The sequence below is a fragment of the Hemiscyllium ocellatum genome, unplaced genomic scaffold, assembly GCF_020745735.1.
Source record: "Hemiscyllium ocellatum isolate sHemOce1 unplaced genomic scaffold, sHemOce1.pat.X.cur. scaffold_558_pat_ctg1, whole genome shotgun sequence".
NCBI classification, from domain to species: Eukaryota; Metazoa; Chordata; class Chondrichthyes; order Orectolobiformes; family Hemiscylliidae; genus Hemiscyllium; species Hemiscyllium ocellatum.
The window spans coordinates 67,166-80,927 of NW_026869115.1; the positions used below are offsets into that span (position 1 = coordinate 67,166).

The 13,762-nt window shown below is 54.8% G+C and overlaps 1 long non-coding RNA gene across 1 annotated transcript in view; it reads left to right on the forward strand.

Moving 5' to 3' along the window:
* Positions 1–1,862: 1,862 nt before the first annotated feature.
* Positions 1,863–13,762, forward strand: part of LOC132813939 (uncharacterized) — a 33,610-nt gene continuing 21,710 nt past the window's right edge. Inside the window, exons 1-2 of the long non-coding RNA XR_009644226.1 lie at positions 1,863–1,879; positions 6,531–6,736. This is a non-coding gene — a long non-coding RNA (uncharacterized LOC132813939). The remainder of the gene's footprint in view (positions 1,880–6,530; positions 6,737–13,762) is intronic.

Below are 13,762 nucleotides of genomic sequence, written 5' to 3' on the forward strand. Positions count from 1 at the left end.
GGTCAGGCTGGGGGCAGTGTGTGTCAGTCTGGGGGCGGTGTGTGGGTTGTAGTGAGGGTCAGCCTGGGGGCGGTGTGTGGGTGGTAGTGAGGGTCAGGCTGGGGGCGGTGTGTGGATGGCAGTGAGGGTCAGGCTGGTTGTGAGGGTCAGGCTGGGTGCGGTGTGCGGCTGGTTGTGAGTGTCAGGCTGGTTGTGAGGGTCAGGCTGGGTGCGGTGTGTGGACGGCAGTGAGGGTCAGGCTGGGTGCGGTGTGTGGGTGGTAGTGAGTGTCAGGCTGGGTGCGGTGTGTGGGTGGTAGTGAGGGTCAGGCTGGTGGCAGTGTGTGGGCGGCAGTGAGGGTCAGGCTGGGGGCGGTGTGTGGGTGGCAGTGAGGGTCAGGCTGTGGGCGGTGTGTGGGTGGTAGTGAGGGTCAGGCTGGGTGCAGTGTGTGGACGGCAGTGTGTGTCAGGCTGGGGGCGGTGTGTGGATGGCAGTGTGGGTCAGGCTGGGGGCGGTGTGTGGGTGGTAGTGAGGGTCAGCCTGGGTGCGGTGTGTGGCTGGTTGTGAGGGTCAGGCTGTTTGTGAGTGTCAGTCTGGTTGCGGTGTGTGTACGGCAGTGAGGGGCAGGCTGTGGGTGGTGTGTGGGTGGTAGTGAGGGTTAGGCTGGATTTTTTTTACACTATTCATTTTTATGATATTGGTGATTTTGATACATAGAGAATATCCATCTACAACAGATGGACTCTCCTTCTCTCCCTCTCCCCTTGCCTGGGCTGTGGTAACCTTCAGGTTAAACCCACCACCAGCCATCTCTCCCTAATGAGAGGCCAGCCCTATGGTCTGGGAGGACAATGCTGCCTTTCCCTTTTACACAGTGATGTCACTGTACCCCGGGGGTGGGGAGAGGGAATGCTGAAGCGGGGGGATGGGACACCACTCAGGCACAGTGCTTTGTCCTGGAGGATGGTCACTTTCTTTAATATTGTTGTGGGCTGCACTGATGCAGGCAAGTGGAGAATGTTCCAATACAATCCTGATGTGTACCTTATAGAGAGCAAACAGACATTGGGGAATCAGGGGTTTGGGGAAACTGAGGTTGTTCTCCTTGTAGCAGAGGCAATTGTGGCTGCACTGTGACAGAGGGGTTTAGAAATGTTACAGGTTATAATAATAAACCTTTCACCCATCGGCTCATTATATAAGGATTACAGGACACACATTGAATGTTTGGGAAGATCTATTGAGAGAATGGGATGATTCAAAGGAGAACTTTGATGCAGTAAATGGGAATGAGCTGGAACACAATCCTCACACACAATGTGAATATCCAGCTCCTGATGAATTGAGCAATTCTGTCAGGGTTTGGCATTACAGTTACTGAGATTCCCATCTGAATGTCCACCTGTAATATCCTGTAATACAAGTTTATAAAATCCATCACTGTCAGTTCAGGTTAGAAACTCGCACCATCCCCTCCTCCTGGCCCAGGATGACTGGGCACATTACCCCTTGTGGAGGGCAGCAGTCAGTTCAGGGGGAAATCTATGTGAGTTTCTAGGAGTTTCCAACTTGGGACTTCATGTGACTGAACAGGGCAGATCTTTGACACATGGGACAGAATGTTCCAAGAGTCAGTGAGATGTGGAGAGCAGGAGTTGCTGCTTCTTTTTTAACTTCTGTGCTGCCGCTGTGCCTCATCAATAAGACATGGGGGGTGAAAGGCTCATGCAGCTCGATGGGCAAGTGGCCTCCATTCTGACCAATGGGCAGCAAGCTCCTCCTAGTCCTCCCATAGAGCAACACTGCACGCTTCCCACTGCCCAGGACAACCAGTTAACGTTTAGAAGAATTGGGTGGAATCTGTCAGAAAAGGCATAACTGTAAAGTTCTAAGAGGATTGGTAAGTGTGAGAGATGCACAGGAGAAGGGGGCAACAAGTTGCCAGATGGAGTATAATTTGGGAAAATGGGAAGTTGGTCATTTTGGAGGGGATAGTAAGAGAACAGAGTGCTATTTACATGGTGGGAACTGGAGAAAGCTGCACCACAAAGGGACCAGGGGGGTCATTGTGCAGGAAACACAGAAAGCTAGCAGATTCTGGGTCAGTCAAGGAATCAAGGGCTCTGTTTCAGATTCATCAAGTTTAAGGCAACACCGACACGGGTAAGGGGTTTCAGTAGCAATGGGACTGGGGTGAGGTGGAGACAAGCAACATTTTAAAGATTGGAATTCCTGGTGTTTGTTATTGTGTAGAATCTGATCAGAAGGTCACCTTGGGGTTACAGATATAACAGCAATGTTGTAAAGAGTGTAGTTCTACCTCAGACTGCACCCAGCGAGAGGGAGGGGCTCAGCAGTAAGGGAAAGTAATTTCTAATAGCATCTGAAGGCAACGGGTTTAACCATTACAATGTTTCATTGGAGAAAATGCAGCCAATCGAGTAGTGGGAATGTGGTCAGCAGTTTGATAACTGAATAACAGTGGAATAATGGAGAGGGATGATGGGGAGGGAGAGCTGGGCATTGTCAGTGTACATGTGAAACCTAACACGGTGCTTTTGGACGATATCACCTCCTGGCAGTGTGTAGGTGAGAAAAAGGAGGGGCCAAGGATAGATCCTTAGATTCCCTACAGTGTGGAAACAGTCCCTTCAGCCCAACATGTCCACACTGACCCTCCGAAGAGGAACCCACCCAGACACATTCCCCTACATTTACCCCTGATTAATGCACCTAACATGACAGGCAATTTAGCATGGCCATTTCACCTAACCTGCACATCTTTGGTCTGTGGGAAGAAACCGGAGCACCCGGAGGAAACCCACGCAGACACAGGGAGGATGTGCAAACTCCACACACACAGTTGCCCGAGTCTGGAATCGAACCTTGGTCCCTGCTGTGAGGCAGCAGTGCTCACCACTGAGCCACCGTGCTGGCCAACCCTTGAGGGACACCACATACAGGGATTTCAGAAAGGAAATCAGAGAGGGTATCACAGCTACAGAAGTTACCATTGTCGAGGAGGGGCTGCCTACTGAGTCAGTATGGGTGGAAATTAGGAACGGTAAGGGAGCAGTTACCTCATTGGGCCCCCCCCAAACAGCAGCAGGGAGACTGAGGAAAGCATAGATCGGCAGATTTTGGAAAAGTGTGAATGGAGTACGGTTGTTGTAATGGGTGACTTTAACTTTCCCAATATTGATTGGAACGTCCTTCGAGCAGATGGTTTGGAAGGAGCTGTTTTTGTAAGGTGTGTTCAGGAGGGTTTCCTAACTCAGTACATTAAAGCGGCCGACGCGGGGAGAGGCCATTGGTGGGCTGACGAGGGGAGAGGGGATTTGGTGCTCGGCAATGAGCCTGGGCAGGTGTCAGATCTTGTGGTGGGAGAGCATTTTGGTGATAGTGACCACAACTGCCTCGCATTGTACATAGCTATGGAGAAGGAGAGAAGCATGTACAATGGGAGGGTATTTAATTGGGGAAAAGGATATGATACTATCAGACGTGGGTTAGGAAGCATGGACTGGGAGCAATTGTTCCATAGAAAGGGCACTATAGACATGTGGAGACGGTTTAAGGAACAGTTGTTGCGACTGATGCATAAATATGTTCCTCTGAGATAGGCAAGAAGGGGTAAGATAAAGGAACCTTGGATGACGAGAGCGGAGGAGATTCTCGTCAAAATAAAGAAGGCCACTTACGTAAGGTGGAGGAAGCTAAGGTCTTGCTCAGCTCTAGAGGATTACAGGCAGGCGGGGAAGGAGCTCAAAAATGGTCTGAGGAGAGCCAGGAGGGAGCACGAGAAAGGCTTGGCAGGAAGGATTAGGGAGAATCCAAAGGCATTTTACACGTGTGTGAGGAATAAGAGACTGATCAAATAAGGAGGAGAACCGATCAGGGATAGCATAGGGAACTTGTGTGTAGAGTCTGAGGGGGTACGGGGAGCCCTAAATGGGTTTTTTGCTTCTGTCTTTACTAAAGAAAAGGACCTTGTAGTGAATGAAACCATTGAGGAGCAGGTAAGCATGCTGGATCAGATAGAGATTGAGGAAGCTGATGTGCTGAAATTTTTGACGAATGTTAAGATTGACAAGTCTCCAGGGCCAGACCAGATTTGTCCTCGGCTGCTTTAGGAAGAGAGAAATGTGACGGCTTCGCCGCTTGCGAAGATCTTTGCATCCTCGCTCTCCACTGGAGTCGTACCTGAGGACTGGAGGGAGGCAAATGTAATTCCTCTCTTCAACAAAGGAAATAGGGAAATCCCCGGCAATTACAGACCAGTCAGTCTCACGTCTGTCGTCTGCAAGGTGTTAGAAAGGATTCTGAGGGATAGGATATATGACCCTCTGGAAGAGCATGGTTTGACTAAATGCAGTCAGCACGGCTTTGTGAGGGGCAGGTCATGCCTCACAAATCTTATTGAGTTCTTTGAGGATGTTACTAGACAAGTTGATGAGGGTCGAGCGGTGGATGCTGTGTATCTGGACTTCAATAAGGCATTTGATAAGGTTCCCCATGGTAGGCTCATTCAGAAGGTCAGGAGGAATGGGATACAGGGAAATGTAACTGTCTGGATACAGAATTAGCCGGTCGACAGAAGACGGCGAGTGGTAGTGGAAGGAAAGTATTCTGCCTGGAAGTCAGTGGTGAGTGGTGGGCTCTGTCCTTGGGCCTCTACTCTTTTTTTAACTTTGATTAATGACTTGGATAAGGGGATTGAAGGATGGGTCAGCAAGTTTGCAGACAACACAAAGGTTGGAGGTGTCGTTGACAGTGTAGAGGGGTGTTGTAGGCTGCAGCGGGACATTGACAGGATGCAGAGATGGGCTGAGAGGTGGCAGATGGTGTTCAACCTGGATAAATGTGAGGTGATGCATTTTGGAAAGTCGAATTTGAAAGCTGAGTACAGGATTAAGGCAGTGCGAAGGAACAGAGAGGTCTTGGTGTGCAGGTACATAGATCCCTTAAAATGGCCACCCAGGTGGGCAGGGCTGTGAAGAAAGCATTTCGTGTTTTGGCTTTCATTAACAGGGGGATTGAGTTTAAGAGCCGTGAGATATTGTTGCAGCTCTATAAAACTTTGGTTCGAACGCACTTGGAATACTGTGTCCAGTTCTGGTCACCCTATTATAGGAAAGATGTGGATGCTTTGGAGAGGGTTCAGAGGAGGTTTACCAGGATGCTGCCTGGAATAGGTGGCTTATCTAACGAAGAGAGGTTGACTGAGCTTGGACTTTTTTCATTGGAAAAAAGAAGAAAGTGAGGGGACCTAATTGAGTTATACAAGATAATGAGAGGCATAGATAGAGTCGATAGCCAGAGACTATATCACAGTGCAGAAATGACTAACACGAGGGGTCAGAGTTTTAAGCTGGTTGGAGGAAAGTCTAGAGGGGATGTCAGAGGTGGGTTCTTTACACAGAGAGTTGTGCGAGCATGGAATGCGTTGCCAGCAGCAGTTGTGGAAGCGAAGTTGGGAACATTTAAGAGACTGCTGGATATGTATATGGTCACAGACATTTGAGGGTCCGTACATTAGGTTTACCTTACATGAGGATCAATGCTCGGCACAACATCATGGGCTGAAGGGCCTGTTCTGTGCTGTACTGTTCTGTGTTCTATGATCTATGAAGTGTATCATCTGCACCCTGTACTGACAGATAGTGCTCCCTCAATACCTTAGGAACCATCCCCTCAGTAAGTTTATCCCCAGATCACCTCGAGAAAACATCATAACCTCAACATCTCAGATAGTAAACCTGTTACCCCCTTGGACCTTGATCATTCCCAAACCTGTTCTCACTGCGATGACCCACAGCCTCCCCCCACGGCCCAGAACATTATTTGAGTCTCTGGATTGATCATTCGGCCCATCAGGTTCACACTGACCCTCGTCAGAGCATCCTACTCCCCCCACCACCCCCCCCGCCCACCGCATCCCCCTCCCCCCCGCCCCATCCCAGGAACCCTTCATTCCTCGGGCTAATCCACCTAGCCTGCACATCTTTGGACAGTGACACGGGGAGAATGTGCCAACTCCACACAGACAGTCGCCCGAGGCTGGAATCGAACCCGGGGGGGGGGGGGTGAGGCAACACTGAGCCCCCCTGACAATCCCACCATCTCCTCCCCATTGGTGACCATTTGATGTGTATACCCGGGGAGTATCTAACTTGTCTAGTGTTTATTTAAGAAAGATTATAGATAAGGGCAATGCCTCCACCAGCTCAAGATGCTTGATCCCCCTTGAAAAAATATTTATATCAAATTCAAAAAGACACTTTATTCACAAAAAAACTCTCCGTACAAACACAGTCACTAAAGTTCAGTTCTGTATATTCTTTACAACAAGTCTTTGCAATGACATATACACTCCCCTTGGCTGATTAACTGAAATGTTAGCTCTGAGCTGTTCCTTCTGAATTAACATCACAAAGTTACATTGATAAGGATCTTTGTGAAGTGCCTGTGTTCTGTATCTGTTCTCCCATGTAGCCCGCCCTCCGAATACAACACCTTATAAAGCTTTAAACCTGTTTGTCAACTTTCAGCAGAAGCAGCCTCAGGGCATTGAGCACAGACTGAATGACTCAGTGACGCTTGGATCAGGTCAGATCAAATTCTCAAGCAAACAGATGGCTGGGGATATTCAGTAACAACGGTGAGGAGAGAGAGGAACAATTCACATTTCAAGTGACCCTTCCTCAAAACGGTCTGTTCTGAAGGAGCTTTCCCGCAGAAATCACTGGATTGAAAGGTGAACTCTGTCTGTCTCTTCCTCCCTCTCCCATCAGAGATTCTTCAGCAATCTCTGTATTGATGTTTCAGGTCTCCAGCGGGTCCGTACAGATTGGTTTTAGGGTTGAATTCTGAAGCTTGCTCTGTTCTAGGGATTGAATACCCCCTGCTACAAAGGGGGGACAGTTACCTCTCTCTGTCCTCCCTCTCTCTGCCCCCTTTCTCTGTCCCTCTCTCTCTGTCCCCCCACTCTCAGTCCCACCTCTCTCTGTCCCCCTCTCTCTGTTGCCCCTCTCGCTGTCTCCCCCTCTCTATCTCCCCCTCTCTGTGCCCCCCTCTCTCTATCCACCCCCTCTCTGTCACCCTCTCTCTGTTCCCCTCTCTCTGTTCCCCTTCTCTCTGCCCCCTTCTCTCTGTTCGCCCCTCTCTGTCCTCTCTTTCTCTCCCCCTTCTTTCTCTGGCCCCTCCTCTGTCCCATTCTCTCTCGGACCACCATCTCTCTGTCCCCCCTCTCTCTGTCACCCCTCTCTCTGTCCCCCCCTCTCTCTGTCCCCCCCTCTCTCTGTCCCCCCCCCTCTGTCCCCCCTCTCTCTGTCCCTGTCTATATGTCTCTTTTTCTCTGTCCCTTTCTCTCTGCCCCCTCTCTTTGTCCCCCTCTTTCTGACACCTTCTCTCTGTCCCCTTCACTCTGCCCCCTCTCTCTGTCACCCCTCTCTGTCCCTGCTCTCTGTACCCGCTCTGTGTTCCTCCTCCTCTCTCTACCCCATCTCCGTGCCCCTTTCTCTACCCCCTCTCTCTATCCCCACTCTCCCTGAATCCCTCTCTCTGACCCCTTTAACCCCGTCTCTCTGACCCCCTGTCTCTGTTCCCCCTCTCTGTGTCCCCTCCCCAGTCTCCGCTCGCTCTGTCCCGCTCTTTCTGGGGCCAATCTCTCTGTTCCCCTCTTACTGTCTCCCTCTTACTGTCGCCCTCTCTCTGTCCCCTCTCTCTGTCACCCCTCTCTCTGTCCCTCTCTCTCTGTTACCCCTCTCTCTGTCCCCTCTCTCTGTCACCCCTCTCTCTGTCCCCCTCTCTCTGCCCCCTCTCTCTGTCCCCCCTCTCTCTATCCCCCTCTCTCTATCCCCCTCTCTCTGTCCCCTCTCTCTGTCCCCTCTCTCTGTCACCCCTCTCTCTGTCCCCCTCTCTCTGTCCCCCTCTCTCTATCCCCCTCTCTCTATCCCCTCTCTCTGTCCCCCTCTCTCTGTCACCCCTCTCTCTGTCACCCCCTCTCTGTCCCCCTCTCTCTATCCCCCTCTCTCTGTCCCCCTCTCTCTGTCACCCCTCTCTCTGTGTTCCCTCTCTCTGCCCCCTTTCTCTGTCCCTCTCTCTCTGTCCCCCCACTCTCAGTCCCACCTCTCTCTGTCCCCCTCTCTCTGTTGCCCCTCTCGCTGTCTCCCCCTCTCTATCTCCCCCTCTCTGTGCCCCCCTCTCTCTATCCACCCCCTCTCTGTCACCCTCTCTCTGTTCCCCTCTCTCTGTTCCCCTTCTCTCTGCCCCCTTCTCTCTGTTCGCCCCTCTCTGTCCTCTCTTTCTCTCCCCCTTCTTTCTCTGGCCCCTCCTCTGTCCCATTCTCTCTCGGACCACCATCTCTCTGTCCCCCCTCTCTCTGTCACCCCTCTCTCTGTCCCCCCCTCTCTCTGTCCCCACCTCTCTCTGTCCCCCCCTCTCTGTCCCCCCTCTCTCTGTCCCTGTCTATATGTCTCTTTTTCTCTGTCCCTTTCTCTCTGCCCCCTCTCTCTGTCCCCCTCTTTCTGACACCTTCTCTCTGTCCCCTTCACTCTGCCCCCTCTCTCTGTCACCCCTCTCTGTCCCTGCTCTCTGTACCCGCTCTGTGTTCCTCCTCCTCTCTCTACCCCATCTCCGTGCCCCTTTCTCTACCCCCTCTCTCTATCCCCACTCTCCCTGAATCCCTCTCTCTGACCCCTTTAACCCCGTCTCTCTGACCCCCTGTCTCTGTTCCCCCTCTCTGTGTCCCCTCCCCAGTCTCCGCTCGCTCTGTCCCGCTCTTTCTGGGGCCAATCTCTCTGTTCCCCTCTTACTGTCCCCCTCTTACTGTCGCCCTCTCTCTGTCCCCTCTCTCTGTCACCCCTCTCTGTCCCTGCTCTCTGTACCCGCTCTGTGTTCCTCCTCCTCTCTCTACCCCATCTCCGTGCCCCTTTCTCTACCCCCTCTCTCTATCCCCACTCTCCCTGAATCCCTCTCTCTGACCCCTTTAACCCCGTCTCTCTGACCCCCTGTCTCTGTTCCCCCTCTCTGTGTCCCCTCCCCAGTCTCCGCTCGCTCTGTCCCGCTCTTTCTGGGGCCAATCTCTCTGTTCCCCTCTTACTGTCCCCCTCTTACTGTCGCCCTCTCTCTGTCCCCTCTCTCTGTCACCCCTCTCTCTGTCCCTCTCTCTCTGTTACCCCTCTCTCTGTCCCCTCTCTCTGTCACCCCTCTCTCTGTCCCCCTCTCTCTGCCCCCTCTCTCTGTCCCCCCTCTCTCTATCCCCCTCTCTCTCTATCCCCCTCTCTCTGTCCCCTCTCTCTGTCCCCTCTCTCTGTCACCCCTCTCTCTGTCCCCCTCTCTCTGTCCCCCTCTCTCTATCCCCCTCTCTCTATCCCCTCTCTCTGTCCCCCTCTCTCTGTCACCCCTCTCTCTGTCACCCCTCTCTCTGTCCCCCTCTCTCTATCCCCCTCTCTCTGTCCCCTCTCTCTGTCCCCCTCTCTCTGTCCCCCTCTCTCTGTCCCCCTCTCTCTATCCCCCTCTCTCTATCCCCCTCTCTCTGTCCCCCACTCTCTGTCCCCCTCTCTCTGTCCCCCTCTCTCTGTCACGCCTCTCTCTATCCCCCTCTCTCTGTCCCCCTCTCTCTGTCCCCCTCTCTCTGTCACCCCTCTCTCTGTCACCCCTCTCTCTGTCACCCCTCTCTCTGTCCCCCTCTCTCTGTCCCCCTCTCTCTATCCCCCTCTCTCTGTCCCCTTCTCTCTGTCCCCCTCTCTCTGTCCCTGCTCTTTCTGATCCCTCTCTCTATCCCCCTCTCTCTGTCCCCCTCTCTCGGCCCCCCCTCTCCCTGTCCCCACTCTCTCTGTCCCCCCTCTCTCTGTCCACCCTCTCTCTGTCCCCCCTGACCCCTTCTCTCTGTCCCCCCTTTGTCCCCTTCTCACTGTCCCCCCCTCTCTGTCCGCCCTCACTCTCTGTGCCCCCCTCTCTATCTCCCCCCTCTCTGTCCCCTCCTCTCGGTCCCTCTCTCTCTGTAGCCTCTCTCTGTCCACCCTCTCTCCCTGTCCCCCCATTTCTGTCCCCCTCTCTCTGTCCCCCTCTCTCTGTCCGCCCTCTCTCCCTGTCCCCCCATTTCTGTCCCCCTCTCTCTGTCCCCCTCTCTCTGTCCCCCTCACTCTGTCCCTCTCTCTGTGCCCCCTCCTGTCCACCCTCTCTCCCTAAACCCATCTCTCTGTCCCCCTCTCTCTGTTCCCCTTCTCTGTGCGTCCCTTCTATCTCCCGCTCGCTCTGTCCACCTCTGTCTGTCCCCACTCTCTCTGTCCCCCTTTTACTGTCCCCCTCTCTCTATCCCCCTCTCTCTGTTCCCCTCTCTCTGTCTGCCCTCTCTCTGTCCGCCCTGTCCCTCCCTCTATCTCCTCTCTCTGACCCCACGCTCTGTTCCCCCCTCTCTGTTTCCCACTCTCTCTGTCCCCCCTGTCTCTGTTCCCCCTCTCTCTGTCCCACCCTCTCTGTAAATCCTCTCTTTGACCCCCTCACTGTTCCCTTCTCTCTGTACCCCCTCTGTCTGCCCTCTCTCTGTACCCCCTCGCTCTGTCTCCCTGATCTCTGCCCCCCTTGTCTCTGTCCGCCTTCCTCTTTGTTCCGCCTCTCTCTGTTCCCCCCTCTCACTGTCCCCCTCTCCCTGAACCCCTCTCGCTGCCCCCCATGACCCATCTCTCAGTCCCCTATCTGTCTCCCATCTCTGTCTCCCACACTGTGCCCCTCTCTCTGTTCCCCCCTCTCTCTGGTCACCCTCTCTCTGTCCTCTTCTTACTGTCCCTCTCTCTCTACCCCCACTCTCTTTACCCCCTCTTACTGTCCCCCTCTCTCTGTCCCCCTCTCTCTGCCCCCTCTCTCTGTCCCCCTCTCTCTGCCCCCTCTCTCTGTCCCATACTCTCTGCCCCCACTCCGATCCCATCTCTCTGTCCCCACGACTCTCTAACCCCCTCTCTGTCCCCCACTCTCTGTCCCCCACTCTCTGCCCTCCACTCCGATCACCTCTCTCTGTCCCCACGTCTCTCTGTCCCCCTCTCTCTCTCTCCCACGCCACTCTGTCCCCAATCTCTCTGTCCCCCACCTCTGTCCGCCCTCTCCGTCCCCTCTCTTTGTCCCCCTCTCTCTGTCCCCCTCTCTCTGTCCTCCTCTCTCTGTCCCCCTCTCTCTGTACCCCCTTTCTGACCCCCCTCTCTCCTTACCACCTCTCCCTGTCCCCCATGTCTCTGTACCACCTCTATTTCCCCCGTGTCCCCCGCTCTGTTTTCCATCTCTCTTAACCACTCTCTGTCCCCCTCTCTCTGCCACCCACCCTCTGTCCCACACCCTGATACCCCCATCCCCTCACTCCATCCCCATGTCTCTCAATCCCCCTCTTTCTGTCCCCCTCTCTCTGTCCCCCCTCTCTCTGTCCCCCCTCTCTCTGTCCCCACTCTCTCTGTCCCCACGTCTCTCTGTCCCCCCTCTCTCTGTCCCCCCATCTCTGTCCCCACTCTCTCTGTCCCCCTCTCTCTGTCTCTCCTCACTCTGCCCCCCATGTCCCTCTCTCTCTGTCGTCCCTCTCTGTCCACCCTCTCTCTGTCCCCCCTGACCCCTTCTCTCTGTCCCCCCTCTGTCCCCTTCTCACTGTCCCCCCTCTCTGTCTGCCCTCACTCTCTGTGCCCCCCTCTCTATCTCCCCCCTCTCTGTCCCCTCCTCTCTGTCCCCCTCTCTCTGTGCCCTCTCTCTGTCCGCCCTCTCTCCCTGTCCCCCCATTTCTGTCCCCCTCTCTCTGTCCCCCTCTCTCTGTTCCCCTCTCTCTGTCCCCCTCACTCTGTCCCTCTCTCTGTACCCCCTCCTGTCCACCCTCTCTCCCTAAACCCATCTCTCTGTCCCCCTCTCTCTGTTCCCCTTCTCTGTGCCTCCCTTCTATCTCCCGCTCGCTCTGTCCACCTCTGTCTGTCCCCATTCTCTCTGTCCCCACTCTCTCTGTCCCCCTTTTACTGTCCCCTTCTCTCTATCCCCCTCTCTCTATCCCCCTCTCTCTGTCTCCCCTCGCTCTGTCCCCCCTCTCAGTCCTCCCTCTCTGTCCTCCTCTCTCTGTCCGCCCTCTCCCTCCCTCTGTCTCCTCTCTCTGACCCCACGCTCTGTCCTACCTTCTCTGTCCCCCATCTCTGTCCCCCCTCTCTCTGTCCCCCCTCTCTGTCCATCCTCTCTTTGTCCCCCCTCACTGTTCCCTTCTCTCTGTACCACCTCTGTCTGCCCTCTCTCTGTGCCCCCTCGCTCTGTCTCCCTGATCTCTGTCCCCTTCTCTCTGTCCCATTCTCTCCTTTCCCCTCTCCCTGTCCCCTTCTCTCTCTGCCCCTTCTCTCTCTGCCCCGTCTCTCTCTGTCCCCCTCTCTCTGTCCCCACTCTCTCTGTGTCCCCTCTCTCTGTGTCCCCTCTCTCTGTCCCACTTCTCGCTATCTCCCTCTCTCTCTGTCACCCCTCTCTCTTTCCCCCTCTTTGTCCCCTTCTCTCTGTCCTGCCCCTCTGTCCCCTTCTCACTGTCTCCCCTCTCTGTCTCGGGGGACAGAGAGAGGTGGTAAGGAGAGTGGGGGGGTCAGAGGGGGGTACAGAGAGAAAGGGACATATAGAGAGGGACAGAGAGACGGGAATAGAGAGAGGGGGAGAAAGAGAGAGGGGTCAGAGAGAGGGGGACAGAGAGAGGGGGACAGAGAGAGGGGGACAGAGAGAGGGGTACAGTAAGAGGGGAACGCAGGGAGGGGTTCAGGGAGAGTGGGTACAGAGAGAGGGAGGTAGAGAGAGTGGGCACAGAGAGGTGTGTCCAGAGAGGACGGGGGAAACGAGAATGGGGACAGAGAGAGACACAGGGGGGGGACAGTGAGAGGTGGGTGACTGAGAGTGGGCGACAGAGAGAGAGGGACAGTTGAGGGGGTCAGAGAGTGGGGGACAGAGTGGGAGAGGGACAGAGAGTGGGGTGACGGAGAGACGAGGACAGAGAGAGAGAGGCGAGAGACAGAGGGGGAACAGTGAGAGGCATACAGAGAGAGCGGAAACAGAGAGAAGGGAACAGAGAGAGAGGGACACAGTCAGGGGGACAGACAGTGGGACAGAGAGAGGGGTGACAGAGGGAGGGGGTGACAGAGGGAGGGGTAACAGAGAGAGGGATGGCAGAGGGAGGGGTGACAGAGAGCGGGGCAGAGGGAGGGGTGGGGGTCAGAGAGCGGGGACAGTGTGGGGGATGGGGGGAGACAGATGGGGGAATGGGGGCACAGGGGGAACAGAGAGTGGTTAAGAGAGATGGAAAACAGAGAGCGGGTGTCACGGGGGGACATAGAGGGAGGTACAGAGACACGGGAGACAGAGAGAGGTCGGAGAGAGAGAGGGGGCGGATGGGGGTCAGAGGGGAGGTACGGAGAGAGGGGGGATAATGGTGGGGGCAGAGAGAGGGGGAAAGGGAGAGGGTTGGATAGAGAGAGTGGGGACCGAGAGAGGGGGACAGAGAAAGAGGCCGCCTCTCCCTGAACTCCTCTCTCTGCCCCTCTTTCTCTGTCCCCTTTCTCTGTCCCTCTTTCTCTGTCCCCTCTCTCTCTGCCCCCCTCTCTTTGTCCCCCTCTCTCTGTCCCCTTTCTCTGTCCCTCTTTCTCTGTCCCCTCTCTCTCTGCCCCCCTCTCTTTGTCCCACCTCTCTCTGTCCCCCTCGCTCTGTTCCCCCTCTCTCTGTCTCCCCTCTCTCTATCTCCCCCTCTTTGTGTCCCACTCTCTCTATCCACCCTCTCTCTGTCGCCCTCTCTCTG